This window comes from Pteropus medius, unplaced genomic scaffold (genome assembly GCF_902729225.1).
Source record: "Pteropus medius unplaced genomic scaffold, Ma_sr-lr_union100, whole genome shotgun sequence".
NCBI classification, from domain to species: Eukaryota; Metazoa; Chordata; class Mammalia; order Chiroptera; family Pteropodidae; genus Pteropus; species Pteropus medius.
This window is the reverse complement of record NW_024352148.1, coordinates 350119-368012: the sequence shown is the minus strand read 5'-3', so window position 1 is coordinate 368012 and position 17894 is coordinate 350119. Positions and strand designations below refer to the sequence as shown.

At 56.3% G+C, this 17894-nt stretch overlaps 1 protein-coding gene across 2 annotated transcripts in view; it reads right to left on the bottom strand.

Moving 5' to 3' along the window:
* Positions 1 to 17894, bottom strand: part of ANK2 (ankyrin 2) — a 281232-nt gene extending 263338 nt beyond the window's left edge. The window contains exon 1 of one of the 2 annotated variants that reach the window (XM_039846891.1): positions 17770 to 17894. The gene's annotated coding sequence lies outside the window, so the exon portion shown is untranslated. Of the gene's footprint in view, positions 1 to 17469; positions 17713 to 17769 lie in introns of those variants that run through there. The other variant, XM_039846890.1, reaches the window with a different exon arrangement.

The following is a 17894-nucleotide window of genomic DNA, read 5'->3' as shown; positions in this document are numbered from 1 at the left end:
TTTCAAGCAACAAGTATCAGAATAACCTTCCTGGATACGCTTCTGACGAATGTTTATTGAGAGGAAGCCAGAGCACAGAAATGGTGGCAAGGACCACAGCTCGCCCCGGAGAGCCGAAGGACACCAGGACAGGCCCGAATAAACCGCTTCATCACCGGAGTTCGTGGGCGCATTCGGCTTAACAAACGCAGGTGAGGCCAGGCCCGGTGCCACCCAGAATGCGAGGCAGGGCCGTCAAAACCAAGGCGAGCTTCTAAGACAGTCCCAAACTCTGAAGCCCGGGACAGCAATGACCCGCCGGTCCGCAGTGTGAGCGCGAACGAGGTCGTGGAACAGGGCCGTGGACCTGCATGGACTCACCCCAGGTCAGGTGACCACACCCGGGTGCTGCCCCACAGCTCGGCCTGTCTCCGGTCACCCCGCCGCCTAAGGCGGGAGGCTCTCGCCCTCGGCCGCCGGCCCACAGCCACCTTGCCCGCGCCCTCTCCCATAGGCTGCGTCCCCCGCATGGCCTGCCTGCTGGCCGGCGCTCCCTCCCGGGCCCAGCACCCCAGTCTGCAAGCCGGGACCCTCTTCCCAGCACCCCGACCACAAGGCTCTCGGACCCAGCCCGGCCACCCCACTGCAGCCCACGCGGCCCTGCTGCCTCCTCGTCCTCCTACGGACACAGCTCCTGCCACCGGCCCGAGGGACGCCAGGGCAGTGGCTGTGTCCAACCCACTTCGTGCCTCTCCTCCCTGCCCCCACTCCTCGCGCAGAGCTGGGGACTAGCGGTCGCTGACGGATGCAGGGACAAAGCTGCACGTTAAAGGTGCTCGTTCCTGCGCCATCTTGTGGCCGTTTCTAGAAATAGCACCTTCTCCTGAACCCTGAAATCCCATGAAATAGGAAACGGTCCCAATTCCTCCTAGTGTTCTCCCGTCCCCAACTGTCCAGAACACTCACGGAAGGGAGGACTCAGCTGACTAGCTGACCTGCGACAGCCACTGGCCATCTGGGATTAAAGGGACACATTTTGTAATCACTGGAATTCAAGACCTGCGCGAGCCAGGGGACCAGCCTCCAGCTCCGCGTTCATCAGGGAAACAGAGAGAAGTCGACTCGAACTTACCACACACGTGTCAGGGACACACCGGTGTTGTTACAAATAAACATCTTATTTTCCAAGAAGAGGGTTCCACGAAATATTACACGCACCCGAACATTCTCTTTCAAGGTCAGTGACTCCAGAGGGCCACATGCCTTTTCTCCAAACGCTTGATTTCTTCCGTGCTTTCTTGATCGAGGCCATGTATTACCTGTCACTGTCCACCCCAACACTGGCGCCTAGGGTCCGCCAAAGACAAGGGCCTTAGAACCGGTAGGGAACTCGGGTACCTGGAGACCCCCTGCCTCAGACACCCCTAGCTGGGGGACGTGGGGGAGGACCGAGGTGCAGAGAGATGCCCTGAGACTCAGTTGCCCTCCCGTGCAGGGGGCAGGAGTGGGCGACCAGGGCAGGTGGCAGCATTGTCCCCTCTTCTCTGCGCTGCCAGGAGGTACCTTCCGCTTGGCCCCACCTGCTGCCAAAGAGCCAGGAAGTCAGCTTTTCACAAACACGTTTCCCAGCTTCCACTTCACAAGTGATGAGGATGCTCTTTCTGGTCTCGTCTTCCCTGTTCTGCCCCTGAGGTGGCCGTGATTTCAGGCACGGAGGGGAAGTGCCATTCGTTTGTCCCCTAAAACCTCAGTCACGTCCCCCCGACAGGGAGACTGTGCACAGAAGTGCCGATTTGAGAAACACCAACACACAGGACAGAATGGAAGCCGAACCCCCAGCAGCTGGGCGCAGAGGAGGAGGAGCCGACGGCGGCAGACGGAGATGGGCGACCGGGAACAGCGGCCACGGCACCTAATACGTCCCAGGCCAGGGCGAGGGAACCGTGGGCGCCTGAGGAGAAAGGCGACAGCTCCGTGTGAGGACACTGAAGGTGTGTGGCCGGGCGGGAGGGCGGGCGAAAGGCGAAGCTGCACAGGAAAGCTAGGGCCGGACTCACAAAACTGTACATTTCTGCACAGCAGCGAGGAAACGGGGTATCCCGGACCCCTCTGCGACTAGACAGCAGCTTGTGTAAGAGGCGTCAAGTGGAGGCAGCACACGGACGAGCCGGTAAAGGCGGGGAGCACCGACGCGGAGGAGAGAGACCCAGCGAGGGGCGGCAAGCCAGGCGCGGGCGGCGGGCGGGGACGAGGGAGCACGCGAACGAACGAGCATGAGAACAGCGGAGCCGAGTGGCCTCGGGCAACGGTCACCGCTAAGGAGCAAGGCAGGAAAGGAGAGGTGACCAAGCCTGCAAACCCGAAGACCAGGAATGATTCAGACAGAGAAACTGGAGGTGACAGCAAAACCCCGGCCACCAAAGCTGGCAGCAGACAGGAGGACCGCGCCAACCCTTACGACACCTGCTCCCCGAGGGGGCCTACGGCGCGGGAGGGCGTCATCGTAAGTCGCACGAGGGGTCGAAATCCAAAATACAACTCGACAAGGACAAAATCCAATGAAAACGGACAAAGGATCTGCACAGACGTTTCTCCAGAGACGTGAAAATGGTCAGTAAGCGCGGCATCGCCACTCACGGGGAAAATGCGAATCAAAAGCATGGGCTGTCTCCCACCGGGGCGGCCACTCCCGACGAACTGGAAATGACAGGAGCTGCTGAGCCGAGCACGGGGCCCCCTGCATGCGGGCGGGGACACAGCCCAGGGCAGCCTCTGCCAGAAACAGCACGAGGCTCCTGGACCAACGAAAGCAGCACCACCGAATGGCCCGGCCCGGCCCGGTCCGGCCCGGCCTGGCGAGCCCACTTCTGGGCACTTATCCAAAGGAACTCAAAGCGGGACCTCGGAGGGGCTGGCGCACCCACGTCCGTCACGGCGTTACTCACTGCACGGGGGAGGCAAAGACAACCAGCGCCCACTGAGTCCTCGCTGCGGGGCCCGGATCCTGGACGCCGTGACGGGCGGGTGGATAAAGGCAGCGTGTGCTTACAGCGGAATGTCATGCGGCCACCAACAAGAAGGCAGCCCTGTCACGTGCCCTGTCACATGCCACAGCATGGACGGACCGCACATGGACGGCACTGTGCTGAGTAGAATCAGCCAGGTACAAGAGGGCGAAGGCCACAGGACTCCTCCAGAGGAAGTATCTACAGTGGTCGAAATCGGAAGCAGGAGGGGGAGGAGAGGGACCGCCCGTGGGCCCGGGACCTCTGCGCCATGCGAAGTGACGGCTGCCACCGGGGCGAAGGTGCCCAAGGCAACTGAACTAGACGCTTAAAGTGGTTACGAGGGCAAATGGAACGCTGTATTTTTTCTTTTTTTTACCACATTAAAAAAAAAAGAACAGAAAAAGAGGAAAGTGCTTATTTGTTTGAATGGGGTGGTTGATTTTGTCACATATAAACCACCCCCCGCCCCGGCGCCACAATGTCCTCTATAAAACAGCAGATTATGTTGTCAGCTCTGAGTGCCTGAATGCACCAGTGTGTCGCCCTTGTCACTTTTTTGAAACCATGCCACACTTGAACTCTGGCCTCCGTACAAATGCTCCCATAAGCCCCTCACATGGATCAGTAAACACAGACTATAGGACGGCATCCTGCCCTGCCGAGGCCAGCACAAAACACCGCCGGACACACGCAAGCTCGCAGACTGTTCCGCAGGCCGGCAGTTGTATTTCATGCTCGGAATAAGAGGGCTGCTCCTTTTTATTACAAAACAGCACATGCACATCCATCAAACTCGCTGTTCCTCGTGGGGAGGGTGAGTCACAGCCAAGGAAACTGGCTGACCTTCATTTTCCTGCTGTAAATGCATTTCAACTCAATGCCATTCCATTCAGCAGACGCTGATTTCAAGTCCACCTTTGTCAGGCCCTGGGCTCAAAGGTGAGCCAGTCAGGACATCTACCTCCAGGGAGCTCAGAGTGCAGCAGGTGACAGCAGAGACACACGTAAGCGAAGCAGTAACAGCTGTCTGAACAAAAGCATCCCCGACCGTGACAGAAACGTGAACCACGGAAAACGACTGCTTCCTGTGGCCGTCACAGAAAAATATGAAGAAGCGACATCCGAGGAGAGGGCAGGACCCGCGTCCTGGGCGCTGTACGCAGCTTCTCTTATTAAACCCACTTTTCCCACATGACCACAAGAACACGAGGCTCAGATGAGCTCCCCGTCCAAGGCTGCCCGGAGGGTGACAGTGGCCCAGCAGGCATCGGGCGGCACCGCTCAGGATGGGAGACCAGGCGCAGACACAGGCCAACGCCCGCCGGGGAGACGCGCCATCAGCGCCTGGTGGAGGGGTGTGGAGATGCTGGCCTAGGCAGGTCCGGGACACCGGCTGGCGCTGGCCTGGGAAGGGCCTCCCCGTCGCCAGCAGGCAGTCTGCACTGGACCCTGCCGGCCAAAGGTTTTCCAACCACACGCCAAGCACAGGGGCCCTACAAGTTCTGCATATTTTTCACATTGGGGAATTTTTGGTAGAATTTATCTTAAGAAAAAAATGGGTTCCGCTTCTAAAACAATCATATTTAATTAAGACCCACAGGAGCAAACGGAGGGTCACCCCAGCTTTTCAGACTGCGGATGAGGTCATCCCACACGTGGGAGGGGGCCAAAAGGTGGCTGCGTGCAGAGGCGCTCAGGCCGCCGGCCAGCCAGGAGGCGTCTGGCCCAACACAAGTCAGAGCCCCGCAGGGTGCAGGCCGACAGGCGGTGGGGACGGTGGCTTCAGGAGCCGAAGGGACCAGAAGCTGCTGTCGGCAGTGAGAGGTAAAGGCAGGGCAAAACAGCTGGGGTGTCCGCTTCGGGCAACGGGGCCGTGACACTCACCGGCTCGGATGGCCAGTGGCGGGAGAAGCCGTTCGGAAGCTGGTCCGGGGGACACGCCCAAGAAGAGATCCCCTGCGCTACGGGCACGTGGGGGCCCTCTCACCTGGCTACACACGGCGGAGCAGCTCGCGTGCACCTCGCGTGTCTGACAACCCTAGGTCAGCTGGACCTCGGTGAAGCCGATTTTAGGTCCCAGAGCAGAGAGGGGCACAGAGCGGCCTGGTCCACAAGCCTGAGCCTCAGGGACGGGCTGGGGGCACGGAGCAAGGCCAGCCACTGGGTCGGGCGCCCTCGTTCCCCTCCTCCCCGCCGGTTACCAAACGCGGTGTCTGCGGAGTACTGGCCACTCACTGCCTAATCGCGTGGCCAGGGGACTGGCCCCTCGCTGATGCGGTTTGAGCGGAAACGTCATGCGCGACCCCCCTCCCGGACGCCGGAGCGGGCGTGTGCTGTTTCTTGGGGTCGTGCCAGGAAATGCAACACCTTGAGGGAGGTGGGCAAGAGAAAAAAGACCGAGGTCCTGGGAGCCCTCTGTGACCCTCACGAGGGCCGGTCATCAGCAGAGGCCTGAAACCTCAGGACGCATGAGACCAGCTGGGCATGGAAGGAGAGGAAGCAGGGGCGCGACAAGGAGCAGCCCGTGGAGTGAGTGATGGCCCCATCACGAGTCGGACAGAGGGGGCCCCGGGGAGGGTCGAGGGGGGCGAGGTGCATGTAATGGGGGCCTGGGTCACACATCAGACGGGCCGAGGACGCGAAGAGGGCGGTTAAAAGGAGGCCATGAATCTGGTGACTCGCCAGCACAGGGGCGGGGACACGCAGGGGGACGGCCCGGGGAGGGGCAGGACGGAAGGGAGTGGCACGAGGAGGGGATGGAGAGGCGGGTCTGGGGTCAGGATGACAGGTCCTCGCACCGGCTCGGCAAAACCCCCAAACGCGGGCAGAGGCCACTCAGGGTACCTGGCTGAGCGCCCCCCACTGCCCTCCTCCAGGAGACGGAGGAGGAACAGAGCACAGGGTAAGTTTCCATCCAGCCTCAGAGCTCCCATGTCAAGGCGACAGCCTGAGAAATCCCCGACTTAAAAATAGCTTTGGGGTCACTGGTGGACTCTTCAGTGAGCATCTGCACCTTGACGGGTATTTCCAGACGGACACCGGCGGCACCTCTGCCGCGTGGCGGCCACGCGAATCCCAGCAGGTGCTAAGGAGGGCCGGGAGAGGGAACTCCCGGGAGACACTGTCCCCATCGGCCTCACCGCGCCAACAATCCACCCCGCCCCCCGCCCCAGCTCAGCCCTGCTGCAATCGGCCTCAGTTTCCGCCGCTTCCTTCTAGGTCACCGCTTTCTGGGATAATTGGTCTGTGAGTTCTCACTAGAGGCCATTTCCTTCTGCTGAAAGAAATCCGGAATTGCGACCTGAGAAAGAGACCTTCCGCGCGTAACTGCGTCGCCCCTGCTGTCCACTGCCTGCTCCCGTCTGCCGCACGCCGTGCCGATGGCAAAGCAGAGGCAAAAGCCAGAGTTCGCGACGCTCACCAACACCTCGGATAAGTGGCTGTTCTGAGCGCGGGCTCTTTGCCCCAGCAGTCAGGCCAGCTTCTGCTACTCCACGTTCTTTCCTCTCACCGGCCAGGGAAATTTAATGCCACGTTAATCGCTAAGCACAGATTTTACAAAGAATGCCTGATGGCTGTTTCACCATGGTCAGCATCTCGGGACCTCATGACCTGCTCTGTTCGCAGCCACGGCTGAGCCCTTGTTTAGGTCACGCTGCGGGGCGGGGAGGGAGGCGGGGTGACGTCCGTCTGTGTAAACGAGGGCGATATAAGAAACTTCTCTCTGAAATGCGACACCGTTTAGCGTAAGGATAGGTCATCCTTTATGCTACACAGGAAACTCCCTCCTATGAAAACTCATATCCTATGAAAAGAATTTCTCTCCGGGAATAACTACTATATTTCATTTAAGCAACTGACATAATTTTCTAGATACTGAAAAATCAAATAACCTGCTGCTTCCTCCAGGGGCTCCCAGTGACTTAACGCCAAATGGACGTCGTCCGCACACAGGTGTTAAGACTGAACGGTGCATGTCTTCCAGCACGAGGCTCAGTCCTAAACTCGTTTTACTCGGCGACCCTTCCCTGTGCCTTTCTGAGCTCACCTACTTTTAATTTAGCTTTTTCCTTGCTCTGCGGACATCTTCACAAGTTTCCTCGACTTTTAAATAGGAAAGACATAAATGGATGGGACGACTGGTGGGTGACGGACACTGCGGTTTCCACCGGGCGTGACGCAGTCACCCACCCCTCGAGGCCTTCTGGTGACAGACGCCGCTCAGTCCCTGCTACAGGGACAGCCGAGCCCCTTGAGGGACGTCCTGATGGTGCCCGCCCTGAACAAGCTCGCTTGGGGCAGACAAGCCACACGCAGAACTAATGACGGGTGACAAAATGCAGTCCACGACTTTAAAGGGACGTGCGAAGGGACGCCTCGCCTGACAAAGGCTGCTGAGGGCCACCTCGGCAGGCACCCGGGAGACAAGGCGAAAGCCGTCACCGCCCCGCTGCAGGGAGCTGCCGGGTAACACGTCCGGGCCCACTCCGGACGAAACGCCCCCTCACCAGAGGGAAAGGCGCGTGCACTTGACCGCTAGGAAGTCACGTGTTTCAGTCCCGCGGGAACGTTTCTCCACGAACGTTTCGCCTCGAAACACACGAAGACATTATCTTACCTCCTGAAACAATTTTGTTCGTGTTGTCATAATCCCATAAGTTCTGTATGCGTGTAGTATTCTAAATATTGATTTATAGAAATGTTAATCTTAATATTAGAGTTTGAATTTAAATTATGAAAATTGGTTGCCTTCGAGTCTAAAGACACCAGTTCCACAGGGAGCAGAGACAAGTCAAACTGGAAGGAGGTCGCTGAGCAGACGCGCGCGCTCAGCTGTGACACCCCCCTCACTGCACGTGTGTCCCGTCCAGGAAGGAAGGCGGCCCTGAGGAGCCGCCACCACAGTGCCCTGGAGTCCTGGAGAAGACCGTGACCGTCGCTCTTTTTAAAAAAAAAGAGAGAGAAAAAAGATCTCATGTAAGTACGTTCGGAATTGCAGACAACAGCAAGAGTTGTGGGGGAGAGGTCTCCCCCACGTGCGTACCCCAACCAAGGGGGTTGTGGAGGGCACGCGCAATGTCTTCCGTCTGATGGGACTCGGGGTGTGTTTAAGGGGACCGGTCTCCAGAGCTCGGGGCGCTGGAGCCCCAGCTGGGAAGACACTGCTCAGGCCCTCAGGCCACTGTCAGCGGTTCTCAGAGAAATCCGAAGCGAGGCCTTAATGGGGCCCCTGCTGTTTGGCTGGAAACAGAAAGGAGAGCAGAGGGGGATGCTCGCCCCGCGAGACGTCCCCCAGAGCCCTTGGCGACCCTGGCCTGCACATCTCCGGGTCGGCTAATTAACGCTGTCCCCATGGTGACGCGCCCTCGTGCCTCGGGCCTGCGAACGTGGCCACGCCTGGCAACGGGGACTTTGCAGGCCCAGCGGAGCTAAGGGTTCTGCCGTGGGGAGGTGACTGGGGCGGCCCAGTGCCACGACGGGGTCCTGTAGGAGGAGGCGGGAGGATCAGCCAATGAGAAGGCTACGTGGCAACAGACGAGCGGGTGAGTGGTGTCACTTGCTACCAGGGTGGCCAGGAGCCGAGAAAGGCCACACGCCGGCCGGCAGCCAGGCCCAGCCCACCGGGCCTGAGACCGCCGGACCCTAAGATGACACAGTTGTGTTTTCCTAAGGCACTGAGTCTGTGGACATTCGTTACAGCAGCAGCAGAAACTAACGGAATCTTCAACAGTTCAAAGCGAAGAAATTCCTCGCAGGAACCCCAGCTCTGGCTGTCAGGTTCCAGCGCGGCTTTCTGCCCCGGAAAGCTAATTTCAGAGATGCACCAGGTGTCTGTTGACACTGAAAATAATTCGGGTGACGCTCACTCACCTCTTGCTTCGAACCTGTCTTCTCCTGAATTATTTTTAAAGAAGCGCGTTCTTTTTGAAGGGGAATAATCTGCTCTGGTTACTAACGGGGGTTCGGTTCTGCGTGTCCTGCACACCCCCGGGCAGCGACAGGGGATGCGTGTGCTCACGTCTGGGCTGTCACGGGGGACGCGTGCACACGCCCTGGGTGCACCAAGGTCCCAGGGTAAGGCTCTACGGGGCGACGCGACGCTCCCAGCAATGAGGCCGCGGAAGTCCTCCTGCCACGCCATTGGCAAAATTTCTAGGAAATGGCCTCTTAGGCTTCATTTTAAAGAAGAAACGGGGCCTCGTGGTTCACTGATCTGAATGACGATCCTTCCGATGTGTCCATACACCTGCGTCACCCGTACAGGGAGGAACCCCCTAGGCAGGTCCCCGAAGAGGACGCGGGCCAAACAGGGCTGCACGTCAGCAGCTCAGGCACAGCCCGAAAGCACTTCGGTCACAGAGCTGGCCGCATGGGGTAAGCTCCTAATCCTAAAGGCCGACTGGAGCACGCGGCTGAGGGGCGGGCGGGGCACGGCTGAGGGACCCCACTTCCGGCTCCAGGTGAAGACGCACGCTGACCGCCCTCCACCCACTTGGGGAATAAGGATGTTATTATTATTCTCAGTATAGAAGGGAGGGAATGAGGCTTCGAAAAAGCCACAGCTGCCCAACGTCACGTGCTTGATCAGTCACCCAGGGTTAAAATACAGGTCTGACTCTGAGTCTCATTTTATACTAAACCAACACAGAAAGTAAAATGATCCAGTAAGAACTTTTCTATTAAAATATAACGCTCTTAAAATCCCATAGCTCACTATTGTTACAAACACGTAAGTATATGAGGAAATACAGTAAGAAAAAATATTTAAACCAAAAAAAAAAAAAATAGCAAAAGACACCCCCTAAATATCCACAAATAAGGGGCCACTTCAATTAGGGCACAATAAAAACGCTATGTGGCCTTTCAAAAGAATAAGCCAGCTGTCCTGGGCTAATCAAATCGCTGGTGAGACAGCCCGGGGAACGGATGTAGGACCCGCGGAAGAATCAGAAAGCGTTTTACGACCTTAATGAGATAATGGGCCGAGGCAGCAGTAACCACTGGGTGCGGGAAACATGGGGAGAGGCGCTGACGGGAACCGTGGACAGATGGGGCTCCCCCCACCAACTCCGGGCTCCATCTGAGAGCCACTCAAGGGACCTGGAGCGGCCCGGCTCCTGCGGTGACACGGCCAGAACGCAGCGAGCTCCACGGGAGGGGCGGGCCCAAAATACTCTCCCCAGAGCCAACGAAGCCGCAGATGGAGGGGCACAGGAGCCAGCGGGGCCACACCTGGGGGGACATCACACCCGGAGGGTGCGGTCCTCTGCGGGGTGAAACACCTAGTTTCTTCAACAAATACATGGGTTTGAAAAAAAAAGAAGAGAATTATTAATGTTTAAACGTGATTTAATGGGTGCCACATGTGGGCCTAGTCTGGCTCCCAATTCAAACAAAGCAACTAAAAACGTTTCTTTTAAATCAGGGAAATTGGAAAACAGACTGGAAAATGGATTATATTAACAATTGTTCATTTTCCGAGGTGTGATGGTGGCGTTGTGATTTTTTTAAGTCATTGGTTTTAGAAACAGATACTAAAGTATTTGTGGGTGCATTACATGACATCTAGAATTTATCTTAAAATCCTCAAGAGAAAAAGGGGGAGTTATTGATGAAACCAGATTAGCGAATGTATTATCATGGAAATTTTCCACCAGACACGAGAGCAGAGAAATCTCATAATGAGTCTGCACTCACCCCACCTCGGCATTTGCCAGCCTCAGGTCAAGCTATTCCTCATACACAGACTTTCTCTGGTATATTTTACTGTAAATCTCAAATACTAGACAACACATCATTTCACCCATAACTATATCAGCAGATAACTTTCGCTGATGACGAAATTTTTTTTGCATAACCTCTAGGCCACTATCACACCTAACAAAGTTAATACAATTCCCTCATATTATCTAATACACAGTAAGATTGTCAAAATATCCGTAAGTATGATGGAGCTGGGTAAGGTACGTGAGGTTCATTATTCATTCTAATTCCGTGCATGTTTGAAACATTTTAGAATAAAACATTTATTTAAAGAATAAGGCAACTTTGTATTAACTGATATGTAACAACGCCCAAGACAGACTAAGAGAGAACAGATACAGAGTAGCACAGGCAGCATGCTACGATTTACGCTTAACCAGACACCAGACATGGATTCAGCCCATGACCCACGTGGAACCAAGCTCAGCTGTTGATGCTGACCAGCACCGGGGAAGAAGGAAAACTTATTTATCCTTTAATGTCTTTTGAATTTGGGACAGTGTGCTATATATTCAAAAACATAAATCATAATACATTAAGAGAAAAATGCACAGCCACCTGGGCGTATCAAGTTTCACTAAAACGAATCATCACTGACTCTGAGTCATGGCTTTAATCTCACACTGGCGTCTTCCCAGACTTATACTGGAGAAGTGCCCCAGCGTGTCTGAAATGGGAACCCTCCGGCCAGCTGTCTGACCCAGTGTCCTGGTGTCCTGGTTCTGGAGATGCTGTGTGGTCTAAAGGGTCATTGCCCCTTTGGCCGACCCATCTCCCCTCACCTACTACCTCGTGTTCGGCTTATTTTGGTCCAAACCAGTCACGCTTCCATATTCCAAGCCTTCCCTCGGAAGACCAAAGCCCATCTCCCTGGAGGTTCAAACTGCAAGCAAGACCACCTGTCAAAACCACCTGGTGTCCACAGTCAACTGCCACTGACCCTTTCCTGTTCCCCGACCTACCTGCCCTACCAGGTACTGAGTAAGTAGCGTATCCTGGGCGATCGTCTTTAGGGGGATTTGCCTTTTTTCAAATTCGGTGTTAAATAATTTAAACCAATTAGTGCTTGAGCACAAGTATCTGGTTGTCTCTTTATGGCACCAATTTAATGAGGCGGCCTATTGGGAGCTTATAAAACAACGGCACATCTCCCTTTTAAATATTTTTTCTAGATTTCTTCTTCCCGATCACAAGTGGAAATGAAGCAAGTGTGCAAAGCTCACAGAAGACCATGGAATGTCTCCCCTCGTGAAATCCTAGAGCGACAACCATCTTTAGTGACATCCGGGCCGAACATTCTCACAGAACTTAGTGTATTCTGAAATCGAATACCACGCACGATCAGGATGAGGTGTTTAAACTTCTGCAGTATTATTCTACGAGTCACTTTACAACTAGAAAGAATATGGTTTTATATATGTCAACAAGTTTCAGTAAGCATAAAATGTATAATATGTACAATACCCTTTTCCGGGCAAAACAAAACAACTGTGTGACTGTAAAATGATGCAAAACCTACTTTTCACCCCGGCTCCGTTCCTGTTGGGGGGTTACTGTTTCCTCTGCTGATAAACCCAGCGAGGAAAGTTGGGAACAGCAGCGCCAACGCCCCGACGCCAAGACGAGGAAAAGCACGGAGCCGCCTCCCGTCAGCACCCGGGGCACGTTCACGGGGCGACTGTCACCGGCGGGCCCCCGCGCGACGTGCTGGCTGGCTCCAGGAAGGACCTGCGGCTCGCTACGCTAAAAGCAGGCACAAGCAGCTCCGTCTGGGTTACTTAGCTTCGGTTTTCTGGGTTTCGTTGCTATTCCACGTGAATTCTCTTAAAACGTCACAGAAATCCTACTTCGAAGTTTCAACCGCTGGGTGGGGCCTCGTGGCGGATGGCAATTCTGTCAACAAACAACATCCCGTAGCAGCCAGTGTGCCAGCCCAAGGTCGCTCGGGCCCCCTCCCGGGAGGCTGAGGGAGCGCCGGGCAGTGGGCAGCTGAGCCCCAGGTGAGGCCAGCGGGAGGGGGAGCCCGGGCCGTCTGCAGCGGCATCTGAGGAATAATTCTACCAGTGCGTCACGTCGCACATGGCTTTAGGAAACCCTGAGTCACCGCACTGCCAGCCAATCTGACTGTAACGCTACCATATTTTGGATAAAGTTGAAACAACGATGCTTTTAAGAATAAGGTCCTGTAATACAAAATCCTGTTACATTGTTATTCTCGTCAGGAAGTTGCTGTGGGGACGGCCACGCCTGCTAACAAGCACGTAAGTGTCACTCGCACATGCTGCCCACAGCTGTGACATACCATACCGTCGCCGGCACACTGAAACGCGACCCCCAATAAACCCGTCCTCTCCTCACCAGCAGGCCGACACCCCCTCCTCGCCCCGTCGGTGTGGTGCACGGGGACAGAAAGGCCTTTGTCACAGCCTTTATGTTTGCGCACACGACTCCACAGAATCTACAGTGGAACAGCGTCATAAGTTGGAAGAGACAGAGCTTAGACGGAGGAGGATGTGGCTGGAACGCCAGCCGACAGGGCGTGTGCTTGGTGCCCGCCCGCCCGCCCGCCGGCTGGGAGATGTCGGTGAATAAACGGAGTGTCCGTGCAGGTCCCAGCACACGGGAGCGCTCAGCACATGGTGACTGCTATGTCGGCGTTGTTATTACTTATGATACAAAAGGCACAAGTCAAATGGGGTAAGATTAAGGAACAAGAGATATGACAATGTCAAACAGATCCGAATTCCAAATCTGGGTCTTGAATGATGGAATTTTTTTTTCAACTGAGGACAGGAAATGGTCTTTTTCCACATCGACGCACACAGAACTATTTTTCTACCAAATCTTCCCAAAGGCCATGGACAGCAGTGTTTCCATGTGTGGATCCCCACGATTCGTTTTTCTGTGCTCAAGACAAAGCATAAAACTACGTGGAAGACACATGTCAACCCAAAGCCCAAAAGACAGCAAACAAACACAGGTGCACGAGGAGGCCCTCCAACCAAATGGTTGCGGCAGCTGGATGTGAATAAGATTGAAAAGATTGTTCAAAGTAATCAGCACTAATCAAAACAGACCGTAACATAGACGTTCGAGATCACAAAAACCGACCCACGACTTGCCCTGACCCCAGCCCGCAACCTCAGGTCTCACACTGAGGCAGCAGCAGCACAGGCTGTCTGGGGACAGCGCGCACACAGGCCCACCCACAGCTTCAGCGTCCACCAGACGTTCGGAAGGGCAGGCGAGGAGCCCAGCGAGCTGCCATAGCCCTGAGAAGCTTCTGGCCCCGGCTGTGTGCACATTGGCATGAACTCAAATCTGCTGCTTCGTTGACAAGAGAGATTTGCTTGTGCCTCCGCCTAAATGCAACCTTTAAAGGCACCCAGGACCTTAAAAGAGTGAAATTTATGAGACAGCAGCTTTTACGCTGCTCCGAGCCTCCGCCAAACATCTTTTTTTGTGTTTCCTTTAAGTTACGGCTTTTTCAAGAAAGTGACATCTTTGTTTGGAGTGTCGTCTCTCCATACTCCGAACATTAGTGCCTGACTTCCCGTCTTTCCCCCTCCAGAACCTGAAGCTTAAAATAAAGGCCAATCGGAGGGTCCCTTGACGACGTCATCATTTAGAAACACCACACACGCAGCCGTCTGCTTCTGAGTCACAGGGTGCAGACTCTCCAGAACAGTGTCCCCATTAGTCTCCTTGACACCCCTAGAAGCTATCAGAACTAATTTGTCCCAACGTGTCACGACAGTTCACATCCAGAATGAAGAGAGGCCCTTGCTGGCCAGCAACTGCATGGGAGGGTGTGACCAGAAGGTCTCCAAGTCCTGGTCAAAGCTTCCAAAAAATGTCACTAACCAACACCCAACCAGATTGTGTCCACTGCTTCTACAAAGGCACGAGCACAGGTGAACTGTGTGTGACGTTTATTCGCATTTGTATTGATTCCAAACAGATCCGTGCATCTCGCCCCGACCGAATTAGCCTGAGTAACCGGTGCGCTCTGCCCCCGCCACAGAACCGCCTCGACTCACGCGGGCCTCGCGGGCGTCCGTGCGTCCTGTCACTCCAGGATTGCCTGAACATCTTTTTTGGGTCTAGCACTAATCTGACGAGAGCGAGTTACACTGAAAGTTTAGTTTATTTTCTCTTTTTTTTAATTTTTAAATAATTTTTTTAATTACAGTTGGCGTACATTATATTAATTTCCGGCGCACAACGTGGTGATTTATACACCCACATAACTTAAGAAGTGATCACCCGCAATAAATCCAGTGCCCATCTGACACCAGCCGTAGTTACGAGTGTTACTGACTGTATCGCCTGGGCTGCACCTGCGTGCCCATGACTACTTTGTAACTACCAATTTGTACTTCTTAATTCCTTCCCCTTTTCACCTGCCCACTCGCCCCCTCCCATCTGGCAACCCTCAAAATGTTCTCTCTGTCTACAACTTTGTTTCTGTTTTATTTTGTTCCTCAGATTCCACGTGTAAGGGAAATCATGCGCATCTGTCTCTCTGTCTGACCGTCTCCACTCAGCTCGGTACCCTCTGGGTCCACCCATGGGGTTGCAGATGGCAAGAGTCCCTTCTTCCCTCTGGCTGAGTCATATTCCATTTTGTGTATGTACCAGCTCTTCTTTCTTCTTTATCTACTCATCTGAAACTTTAAACATCTCTTAAACGACTTTAAACTCGCCACCACGAACGGGCCTGCAAAAAAGAAACACTGACGTGACTCAGAAAACTGCTCGGACGGGCGGAAGCTCCTGAACGTTCCTGCGGTATCGATTTCCCGTAACTGAACCCTGACCCGTCCATTAGCCGGGGCTGCACACCCCAGCAGGGCAAGACTGGAGAACAGGCGGCCCGCCCCTGGGGAGCTCCTCGCATGAGCCACAAAGCGCACACACACGCTGCCCCCCGAGAACACGGCCCTGACCGCCTCTGAGTGGCTTTGCGACCTCCTCCGCAGTCTCAGGAAGGCAAAATGTAAGGATGTCACTATTCTATGATGCCACGGCTAGATAAGGCCACAGCCGCCTGGTCTTATGGGACAAGGTCCCCTGAGTCACGTGATGGCGGCAGGGCTGGAGTCAGGGGCCGGGTTCTGATCCGATGCTGGCTCTCAGCACACACACAACTCTGGCCAGCACCCCTGTAAAGTTGGGGTGAATCGTCAGTCCCTAAGGTCTGTCCCAGCCCCAGGCCCCAGGCCCACGTGCCTTCCTGAGCAGTGGCAATCGGGGTGCAGCCAGCCACCCGGCCATCACCAGCCCGCTGAAGCAGCCGATCAACAGCAAGGCCCTACACAGGGTTCGTGTGGTGGGCGGGAAGTGAGAAGGTCCATTTCTTTTCAGAGGAAAATACTAATTTTTGAAGAAATAGAATTCTGAAACTCCCACAATGGGCATCGTTAGCCCAAGAGCAGGCGGCGGGCGCAGGCGGGCTCCTGGGTGTGGCAGGCAGGGACCATGTGCCCAAGCATGACACCGTTTCAGAGGTGTGGCTGAGATCCGTTCAGGAAGGGACCCCGAAACACTGTTCACCCTGCTCGCCCGTGTCCCCACCCAGGACAGCAGCATGTCCCGTGCCCTCTGTCAGCTTCTCAGAGACGACTGACACAATGACAAGCAGTGCCGGCCACCTTTGCACACAAACCTGGCCTCGGCCAGCAGCAAGGGAGGAGGCGAGGTGGGTGGGGTGGCTGGGAGCCACATCTCAGTGGCTCCATTTTATCCGGCTGTCCTCCACTTCCGGGGTTCGGGGATGCATGGGGACCCCGACTGCTCTGCCACTCAGCGGACAAAGCATCCTGTGAACGGCCGGGTTCGCAGGGCTGCGGGTGGGGGAGCCCCTGCCTGCTCCCTCCCCTGTCCCGGAGGCCGAGAGGCCGGACCTGCAGACACCCGCCTCTCCTCGGGAACCCCGAAGTTTCTTCAGAGCCGGAACCTTTCTGGAACCAGTCTTTGGCCCGAAAGCCCACGGTTTGTGCACACTCACCGAAAAGACTGGGGTTACCCCACAAAACAAAAACCATTTTCCCAGTGGCTAAAGACAGAGCCATATTGCTCTGCCTTTGCTGGCTGTCCTGCAGGTGGCCGTCCCGCACCTTGGCCAAGAGCTCCACGGAGAGCTGGAGGAAAGCACCCAGGCTGCCAGCAGCCCTCGCCCCAAGTCTGCCTGTACACCCCTTCCGCCCCAGGCAGGCACCCCCAGTGCACAGAGTCCGTGTGGCATGCCCGGGGCCAGTGACAATCCCGAGGTTGTCTGCCTCCTCTCTGAAGAGGCCACACCTAAACATGGCAGAGCGACGTCTCCCCCGATACACGCGCGTGCACATGTGATGCTCCTGACCAGCAGAACCCAAAACCAGTGCTTAGGACTCTGCAGCCCTGGCCCCTCTCACGGTGCTTTAATTGGGCTTTTGAGGCAGGAAAGACAATTTGCTCGCTGGGTAAGGGGGGTTCCATCGCCCACCACCCGCACCTGTTCTGCCAGCTGACTCCACCCAGCGTAAACCTGGCCACGGAAGGAGGCCGGCACTGCCACCGGCCCGGAGCCGCCCGCCCTGCTGCTGGGGCACTCGCCCCGCCGCCCCCTCCCCGAGGCAGGAAAGAGGGGCGACGATACCCCTGGCGCAGACACAGCCCGCCGCTCAGCATCAGGAGGGAGTCACCAAGAGCCACCGCCCTCCCCGGCCCTGCTTACCGCGCAGACACCCGTCCCCTCTCGGGTCTCACTGCAGCCAGACCCAGCCACAAAGCCAGAAAATGCAAACCGTGGCGACACAGCAGGGGGACCGTCCGAACCAGGGCGGGGCGGGGCCCTCTGCCGGCAGCTGCTGCGGGATGGGATGGCGGGAGGCGGCGACGCCCCGCCCACGCCGCCGGTTCGCCGAGGGCCCCGGGGCGCGGCCACCCTGGACGCCGCCCGGACCGGGACCGCTGCCCGGGGACCCGCTGCCCGCACTTACGCCGCCGGCATCGGCGACCCGCTGCCCGCACTTACGCTCGCGCGGTGCGGCCCACGCAGCAGGCCCGCGGGCTGGGTCCCGAGGCGCCGAGCCGCCTCCCCGGTGCCGGCCTCGGCGGCGGTCCCTGCGCTCTGGGCGGCCCGCCCCGCCGCCAGCAGCA